This window comes from Palaemon carinicauda, chromosome 7 (genome assembly GCF_036898095.1).
Source record: "Palaemon carinicauda isolate YSFRI2023 chromosome 7, ASM3689809v2, whole genome shotgun sequence".
NCBI lineage: Eukaryota > Metazoa > Arthropoda > Malacostraca > Decapoda > Palaemonidae > Palaemon > Palaemon carinicauda.
The window spans coordinates 8,893,640-8,903,639 of NC_090731.1; the positions used below are offsets into that span (position 1 = coordinate 8,893,640).

Sequence of the window (10,000 nt, forward strand, 5' to 3'; positions counted from 1 at the left end):
ACAACGTTTTCTATCTGTTTTGTATTCAGTATTTACACTGCACTCTGTTATGAAAGAACTAATGAAAGGAAAGGCTTTGCCAGAGTCTAGTATACTTAATACATGATATAAGTGAAGGGCTAGTTGATGATTGACTTGAGATTAGATGTATAAAAGGCGAATGTTTTTTAATTTATTAAACAAAGCACTTTATCCTCGATTCGGTAGTGTATAAGAGTCTGTGGTCGTTAAATGTGGTTTATTTTCGGGTAATTATTTATCAAATAATACAAAAAAACTAACAAAATTATAACGCATGGATTTTAATTGGTGGCCTATTGGAAACGTTCCTGCCTATCATTCTGCTGGACTGGGGTTCGAGTCTTGCTTAAGCTTGATAGTCTATTACAGTATCTGCAACCTCACTACTCCTGTGAGCTAAGGATGGTGGGTTTGGGGGAGCTGAGCTATCAACAGCCATTGCCTGCTCATCCTAGGTCATAGATTGGGTGGAGAGGGGGCTTGGGCGCTGATCATATGTATATATGGTCAGTCTAGGGCATTGTCCTGCAAGCTAGGGCAATGCCACTGTCCCTTGCCTCTGCCAATCATAGCAGCCTTTAAACCTTTAGATACATAATTTGAAACATAATCTCACATCCCCTTCGATATCCCTTTCCTATAAAGCTGGAAACTACGACAGGACTCGTCGTCACTTTCAAGGACCCATCTAGCGACTTTGGAAAGAGCAGACTGAACCCTCAAAATCCTCCGACGGTGAACTACTACCACAAGCCAGGAAAAGGACTCCCCCCAATATCTGGAGGTCCAGGCAACCCGGCTACGTCGAAGCTCAAGCATACCAATGAGGAAGGGCTGGACAGCGTGGCGTCTATGGCATCTACCATTCTTCCCCTTCAGGTATTATTGTTTTCTTTTTTCTTTTTCTTCTTCTTTGCTACCATGGAATGAAAAGTTGTTATGGGGAACATAGTTAAATTATGTTTACGATAGTGGTACTAAAGTATGTGAAGAAACAATGGATCAGTTATTATTATTATTATTATTATTATTATTATTATTATTATTATTATTATTATTACTAGCTAAGCTACAACCCTAGTTGGAAAAGCAAGATGCTATAAGCCCAAGAGCTCCAATAAGGAGAAATAGCCCAGTGAGGAAGGGAGATAAGGAAATAAATAAACGAAATGAGAAAAAAATTAACAATAAAATTTTCTATAAACAGTAACTACATGAAATCAGATATATTTACTATATTTTTATGCACATAACAAATGAAAGCATCAAGTGTTACCTAATTATATTTATAGATAATTGAAGGTTTATTTTTCCAAATTTTCTTCAGTTTTATTACCTTGTTTTTGTTTTCATATTTGGCTTACAAATGTGCCACATATTTTAACCTAGATTTATAAAGATATGTTTCAGTGGTTAAATGTAATCTAAATGTCTAATACTGATTATTTTACAATTATATCCTGAATTCAGGATATACTTAAAGGTTTTGACTCTATCATGGCTAGGGAGAGGAATATAACCACATATATTAAACCTAATGCTTAATTCGCCTTTACGTTCATTACATATAATTAAATGTTTAAATTTTCTAATTGAACTTTACTTTTTCTTCACTATTTTTTTTTTTTTTTTTTTTTTAACATGGATTTCATAGTAGTTTGTTTGCGCTTCAATCATCATGAATGTTACTCTCATTAAGTTACTGACAATCATTATAATGAGGAATGAACAATTGGCTTATGGAAGCTACACCATTTCATATAATAACACTTATGATTATTTTGAAATGTCACATTTTTACCACATATCAGTACAATATTCTAATAGCAAAAGCACCAGAACTTACAAAAAAAAAAAAAAAAATATTTTTCCTGAAGCTACAACATTTTATATAATAACTACACAAGTAATGGTATTTTGAAATACCATATATAATTATACCGCATATCAGCACAACATTTCACTAACAAAAGCACCAGAATTTAGTAGATTTTTTTTTTTTTTTTTTTTTTTTTTGCTGAAGCTACAATATTTTATATTATAACCGCTTACGTAATGATATTTTGAAAATCCACATACAATTATATCGCATATCAATACTACATTCCATTAATAAAAATTACAGAATTTAGAATATTCTTTTTCCTAAAGGTACAACATTTTATACAATAACCACTTAAGTAATGATATTTTGAAATGCTTCATACAATTATACCGCATATCAATACTAAATTTCATTAATAAAAGCACCATCATTTAGAAAAAAAATATACTTGTAAAACTAATTACCGGAAAAAATATTTCTTTGTCAACAGGTCGTGGATACGAACATTACATCTTTAGTAATAATATTTTGAAATGCCACATACAATTATACGGCATATCAATAAAACATTCCATTAATAAAAGCACCAGAATATAGAAGAAAAATATACTTCGAAAACTAATTACCAGAAAAAAAAAACCAACAGGTCTAGTAATAATATTTTGAAATGCCACATATAATACCTTATATCAGTGCAACATCCCATTAATAAAAGCCCCACAATTTAGAAGAAAAATATACTTCTAAAACCGATTACCGAAAAAGATTATTTCATATTCAACAGGTTGTGGATACGAACATCACCTCTCTATTGATAATATTTTAAAATGCCAATACAGTTATACAGCATATCAATAAAAACATTCCATTAATAAAAGCACCAGAATTTAGAAGAAAAATGTACTTCGAAAACTAATTACCAGAAGAAAAAAAAATTGATTTTCAACAGGTCATGGGTGCGAACATCACATCTCTAGTAATAATATTTTGAAATGCCACATATAATACCTTATATCAATGCAACATCCCATTAACAAAAGCCCCACAATTTAGAAGAAAATATACTTCGAAAACTAATTACCGAAAAAAAAATTTCATATTCAACAGGTTGTGGATACGAACATCACCTCTCTATTAACAATATTTTGAAATGCCACATACGATTATATGGCATATCAATAAAACATCCCATCAACAAAAGCAAAATAATTTAGAAGAAAAATATACTTCTAAAACCAATTACCGAAGAAAATATTTCCTATTCAACAGGTTGTGGATACGAACATCACATCCCTAGTCACTCCCCTGCTTTTGCGTTCATACACATGCGACACGGTAAAGGATTCTTCAGTTAATGACCGTCTTTATGCGTCTGACTCCTGCAGTCCTTCGTCCTGTTTGAATGGAGGAAAATGCGTCAGGTTTCCTACAGGCAGCAGGTGAGGTCGAATATGAAGAATATCCTATGTGAATCTCATACTATTATTGTTGTTGTTATTATTATTGTTGTTGTTATCATTATTATTATTATTATTATTATTATTATTATTATCATTATTAGTAGTAGTAGTAGTAGTAGTAGTAGTAGTAGTAGTAGTAGTAGTAGAATTGATAAGATTATTATTATTATTATTATTGTTATTATTATTATTATTATTATTATTATTATTATTATTATTATTATTATTATTAAAGTAAACTCCATACTTCAGAAATTTAGAAACGAGACTATTTGCTCCTAGCGAAGCATTGAGTAGTAACTATTTTCTAAGTAATGACAAAATAGTCATAGTTTTCTACCATTTCAAAATATTTCTAAGGAATATATCCTCTCAAAAAGTCTCATAATTCCAATAAATTATTTCTTCTTGCCAATAGGTGTGTTTGTCCCGGAAGGTCAACGGGCCTAAAATGCAAGAAGTCTCCTAATTCCAATAAATCCTTTCTTCTTGCCAATAGGTGTGTTTGTCCCGGAAGGTCAACGGGCCTAAAATGCAAGAAGTCTCCTAATTCCAATAAATCCTTTCTTCTTGCCAATAGGTGTGTTTGTCCCGGAAGGTCAACGGGCCTAAAATGCAAGAAGTCTCCTAATTCCAATAAATCCTTTCTTCTTGCCAATAGGTGTGTTTGCCCAGGAAGGTCAACGGGCCCAAAGTGCAAAAAGTCTCCTAATTTCAATAAATTCTTTCTTCTTGCCAATAGGTGTGTTTGCCCAGGAAGGCCAACGGGCCCAAAGTGCAAAAAGTCTCCTAATTTCAATAAATTCTTTCTTCTTGCCAATAGGTGTGTTTGCCCAGGAAGGTCAACGGGCCCAAAGTGCAAAAAGTCTCCTAATTCCAATAAATTCTTTCTTCTTGCCAATAGGTGTGTTTGCCCAGGAAGGTCAACGGGCCCAAAGTGCAAAAAGTCTCCTAATTCCAATAAATTCTTTCTTCTTGCCAATAGGTGTGTTTGCCCCGGAAGGTCAACGGGCCCAAAAGTGCAAACAGTCTCCTAATTCCAATAAATTCTTTCTTCTTGTCAATAGGTGTGTTTGCCCCGGAAGGTCATCGGGCCCAAAGTGCAAAATATCTTCCAGAACATTTAAAGGAGACGGATGGATCTGGCTGAAACCTCTGCACTCTTGCTTACCAGCCTCCATATCCTTCCGCCTGCTCACCAAAAGCTCGAATGCTCTTTTACTTTATCAAGGGCCACTCGTCTCGCCGGATAGCAGCGAACCAACAGCTATCTCCATGATAACAGTGCAGATAGTGAGTGGTTGGCCTCAACTCTTAGTGGAGGGGTTTGGAGATTCTGTCCAGCTTCAAGTTAACCGAACTGTTAGTGATGGTGACTGGCACAGCATCCATGTCCGCTTAGATGATAGGGTGAGTAGAACTTTTTACATTACAGTGGATAACGGTTTTTATCAGCGTGATTATATATATACATATGTATATATATATATATATATATATATATATATATATATATATATATATGCGTGTGTGTGTGTGCGCATATATATATAATGGTATATATACTATATATATATATATATATATATATATATATATATATATATATATATATATATATGTATATATATACATATACAGTATATATATAAATATATATATACATATATATACATATATATATATACATATATAAATATATATATATATATATATATATATATATATATATATATATAAATATATATATATATATATATATATATATATATATATATACATATATAAATATATATATATATATATATATATATATATATATATATATATATATATATATATATATATAGAGAGAGAGAGAGAGAGAGAGAGAGAGAGAGAGAGAGAGAGAGAGAGAGAGAGAGAGAGAGAGAGAGAGAGAGAGATACTGTTTATACATGTATATAAATATATATGCATGCCTTTCTCATATATGTGTAAATGCACGGCACATAAAATTTTAATCTTCATAAATAAAAATAACTTTGTAAATAAATAAAGAATTAAACTGGTGGCTAGGAAAGAGAGAGCAATAGAACAGTTTCTTTTCTCAACTTTAGAATAAATATAACAGTCTACAACGTGATAGAAAGCTCAATATTTTTATACTATTTTTATGAGGTCGATGCTCTTTCAAGCTAAAAATTTGTGACTCTTGAATTAGTCCTTTATTATTGTCTTTAAGGGTCATCGCAATATGAAAGAATGTTTATGGTTTAAATGAATTTTTCCGTATCTTGTATCGATAAGCGGTTACAAAATGTAAGTTTTTGAAATGATAGTCACGTGTATTGCAGTTATAGTAAGAAGGTTTGGTTTTTACAGGTTTGATAAGAGATTAAGAAAAGCAAATAATTGATTAAATTGGAGTAATGTATAAGAATGAAAGTAAAAAATACAAGACTAAGAAAAGCGACTAATAGCTTACATGGGAGTAATGTATAAGGAAGAAAATAAAAGGTAAAATATTAAAAAAAACAACTAATTGCTTACACGAGAGTAATGTATAAGGAAGAAAATAAAAAATAAAGTACTAAAAAACAGCTTAGAGCTTACATGGGAGTAATGTGTAAGAATGAAAGTAAAAATGTTACACTGATCAATAAAATGAGAGGGAAGCAATCATTAAACGAATCACAAAAACAGGAATGAAAGTAGAAACTACACAAGTGATCCATAACGTTGAACTAAAGTGTCCCAGAAAACTGAAGGAAAGTAAAACGGGTTGCCCAGAAAGATGAATAAAATTATTGCCTATACGAGGGCCCCATAAGAATGTCCATACAACTATCCCACAAAGATGAATGAGAATGGAAATTATGTATGCGAGCTATAAAGAGGAATAAAAGTATAGTTTACATAAGTGACTCATACAGACGGAATTATAGTAAGAATTATATGAAAATAGAAAATGAAATAAAAACTATACCTTAACAAGAAAGAAGAATGAAACTAAAACTCACCAATTAAGTGAATTGAAAATGGAAATTATGCAAGTGACCCATAAAAAGAGGAATGGAGTTAAAAACTAGAAAAATAGTCCATACAGACGAATGAACCAAATAAAGAATTTATCATATGATAAATTGTGAATTTCAATGCATTGTTTGACACACAAAGTATAAGTAAAAGAAAGTACTTCAGTAGTAAACACATAATGCTATTTTACAGTATGATAATGTCAACAAAATAGAAACATAGCAAGGAAATTTATTAAATCAGTCAATTACTGAATTAAAGTCAAGTTTTCGTAATACTTTTATCATATATTACGTTGAATGTCAAGCGTATTGGAGTGCAAGGAATATGAGGCTTTAATAAATTTCTAGATGATAGATACTTCTGGGGATCATCTTGTAACCCAATAAAGATCCTAGTAAGAACTGACTTTGGCATAACTAATCTTCATAGAATATAAATAAAGATTTTAAATATAAACTAATAAATACCAAGTGATTGCAGATTCACTAACAAGGACATTTTAGTGTTTCATACTTGATAACGTTTCAGTAAAAATAAAAATAGACACCACTAAGATAAAGAAGAAGCAGTTGAATAAAGAAAGGACATAAGGTAATTTCAGTTAGTTTTTCACTTCAGCAAGTTATGTAAAGATTGATGAAACAAGTGTTATTTAGTTTGATCAAATAAAGACATTAAAAAAAGACACCACTAAGATATAGAAGAAGCAGCCGAATAAAGAGAGAACATGGGGTAATTTCAGTCATTTTTTCACTCAAACAAGTTATGTATGGCTTTATGAAACAAGTGGTATTTAGTTCAATAAAAAGAACACATTAAAATATGAAATGGAATTAGGTAATCTATTCCTTTTGTATTGCAATTTGAAATCATCCAATCTCATATTCTGTCGAAAATCTCTTTTCCAGGATAGCATTTAAGAAGAAAGTGAAAATCTACTTAATGATGAAATCAAATAAGATGATTTTCCCGCATTGCTGTTGTATGCGAATGATAACGTCAAAATTTCATTAACATGCAATAGAACTAATATTTAACAATATTTCTCACAGGGTTTTATAAAAAAAGAAATCTTACATAATGTCATGTTGAGCATTAGCATCATATAATCGACGGATTTGAAGTGAAAAACTGGATAAAAATTTCACGATAAATTTTATAGGCATATGAAAAATATTTCATATTTTAAGACCTAAAATACAGCAGGAAGAACAATTGTTATTATTATTTATTAATAAAGGTAAAACCTACATTATATACAGGAGGCGCGGCATACTGTTGCACAGAAGAGAGATTGCCGTACATGTTATTTACAGTGTGGGTGCATATGAAAAATATCTTATCCTTTAAGACCTCAAAACAGCAGAAAGAACAATTATTTTTATTATTTATAATTTTTGAACAAAGGTAAAACCTGCATTATATACAGGAGGTGCGCTCTACCGTTGCACAGTAGAAGGTTTGCCGTACATGTTATTTACAGTTTGGGTACAAGGAACAAATAAGGCAAAGAACGCTTTTCTTTTGTTACCCTGTGTAGGGTGTCGCTATAATGGTGGACTTGTGTGGTTCAGGATGGGATGCCAGGTCGGTCGACGACTCCCATTGCGTCGCCCGAGCTGCGTGGAGGGGTCCTGTAGAGAAACAACCATGGGAGACAACTGGGCCCTTACAGGTGGGTGGTCTTGCCCAGCCCCAGCTAAACTCGGCAGATTTTGGATGGAAGGCGAGCGTCATCCACCATCCGCTGGATGGCTGCATCTCCAATTTCATGATTAATGATCAGGTGAGCAGGGTTTTAAACGGGTCTTGTAATTGACAATTAACTGTTATTATTATTATTATTATTATTATTATTATTATTATAGGTAGTAGGTTGGCCAGGGCACCAGCCACCCGTTGAGATACTACCGCTAGAGAGTTATGGGGTCTTTTGACTGGCCAGAAAGTACTACATTGGATCCTCCTCTCTGGTTACGGTTCATTTTCCCTTTGCCTACATACACACTGAATAGTCTGGCATATTCTTTACATATTCTCCTCTATCCTCATACACCTGACAACACAGATTACCAAACAATTCTTCATCACCCAAGGGGTTACTGCACTGTACTTGTTCAGTGCCACTTTCCTCTTGGTAAGGGTAGAAGAGACTCTTTAGCTATGGTAAGCAGCTCTTCTAGGAGAAGGACACTCCAAAATCAAACCACTGTTCTCTAGTCTTGGGTAGTGCCATAGCCTCTGTACCATGGCCTTTCACTGTCTTGGGTTAGAGTTCTCTTGCTTGAGGGTACACTCGAGCACACACTCCTATCTTATTTCTCTTCCTCTTGTTTTGTTAAAGTTTTTATAGTTTATATAGGAGATATTTATTGTTGTTACTCTTCTTAGAATATTTTATTTTCCTTTTTTCCTTTCCGCACTGAGCTATTTTCCCTGTTGGAGCCCCTGGGCTTATAGCATACTGCTTTTCCAACTAGGGTTGTAGCTTAGTAAGTAATAATAATAATAATAATAATATTATTATTATTACTATTTTTATTATTATCATTATTATTATTATTATTATTATTATTATTATTATTATTATTACTAAATTTTATTATTATTAATATTTTTATTATTATTATTATTATTACTAAATCTTATTATTATTATTATTATTATTAAATGTCGCTATTATTATTATTATTATCATTTTTATTATTATTATTATTATTATTATTATTATTATTATTATTATTATTATTATCAAATGTTGCTATTATTATTATTATTATTATTATTATTATCATTATTATTATTATTATTATTATTATTATTATTATCAAATATTGCTATTATTATTATTATTATTATTATTATTATTATTATTATTATTATTATTATTATTATTATTATCAAATATTGCTATTATTATTATTATTATTATTATTATTATTATTATTATTATTATTATTATTATTATTATTATCTAATCCAAAACCCTAGTTGGAAAAAGCCAGATGCTGTAAGCCAAAGGGGTCCAACAGGGAAAAATGGCCCAGTGAGGAAAGGAAATAAGGAGATAGATAAACGATATGAGAAATAATGAACAATTAAAATAAAAATATTTTATAAACAGTAGCATCCAAACAGATATTTCATACATAAACTATAAAAAGTCTTATGTCCGCCTGGTCAACATGAAAATATTTGCTGTGAGTTTGAACTTTAGTCAGAATTCTTAAGTGCTATCCTTCAAAAGCATACGAGGACTTATCTTCCTTGAGGTATATTATCTTCGTCTCATATAAGTAGAACTATTGTTCTCTAGTCTTGGATAGTGCCATAGCCTCTGTACCATGGTCTTCCTCTGTCTTGGGTTAGAGTTCTCTTGCTTGAGGGTACACTCGGGCACACTATTCTATCTAATTTCACTTGCTCTTGCTTTGTTAAAGGAAATATTTATTTTAATATTGTTGCTGTTCTTAGAATATCTTATTTTACCTTGTTTTTTTCCTCACTGGGCTATTCTCTTTGTTGGGGCCCCTGGGCTTATATCATCCCGCTTTTACAGCTAGATTTGTAGCTTAGCAAGTAATAATAATAATAATAATGATAATAATAATGATAATAATAATAATAATAATAATAAATGGCAATTCCCTTCAAAGACCGAGTGACTTTTTAA

General features: G+C 31.3%; 1 pseudogene; it reads left to right on the forward strand.

The window, feature by feature from the left end:
* The window catches only part of LOC137643825 (putative neural-cadherin 2), a 432,156-nt pseudogene that overhangs the window by 412,528 nt on the left and 9,628 nt on the right, over nucleotides 1-10,000 (forward strand).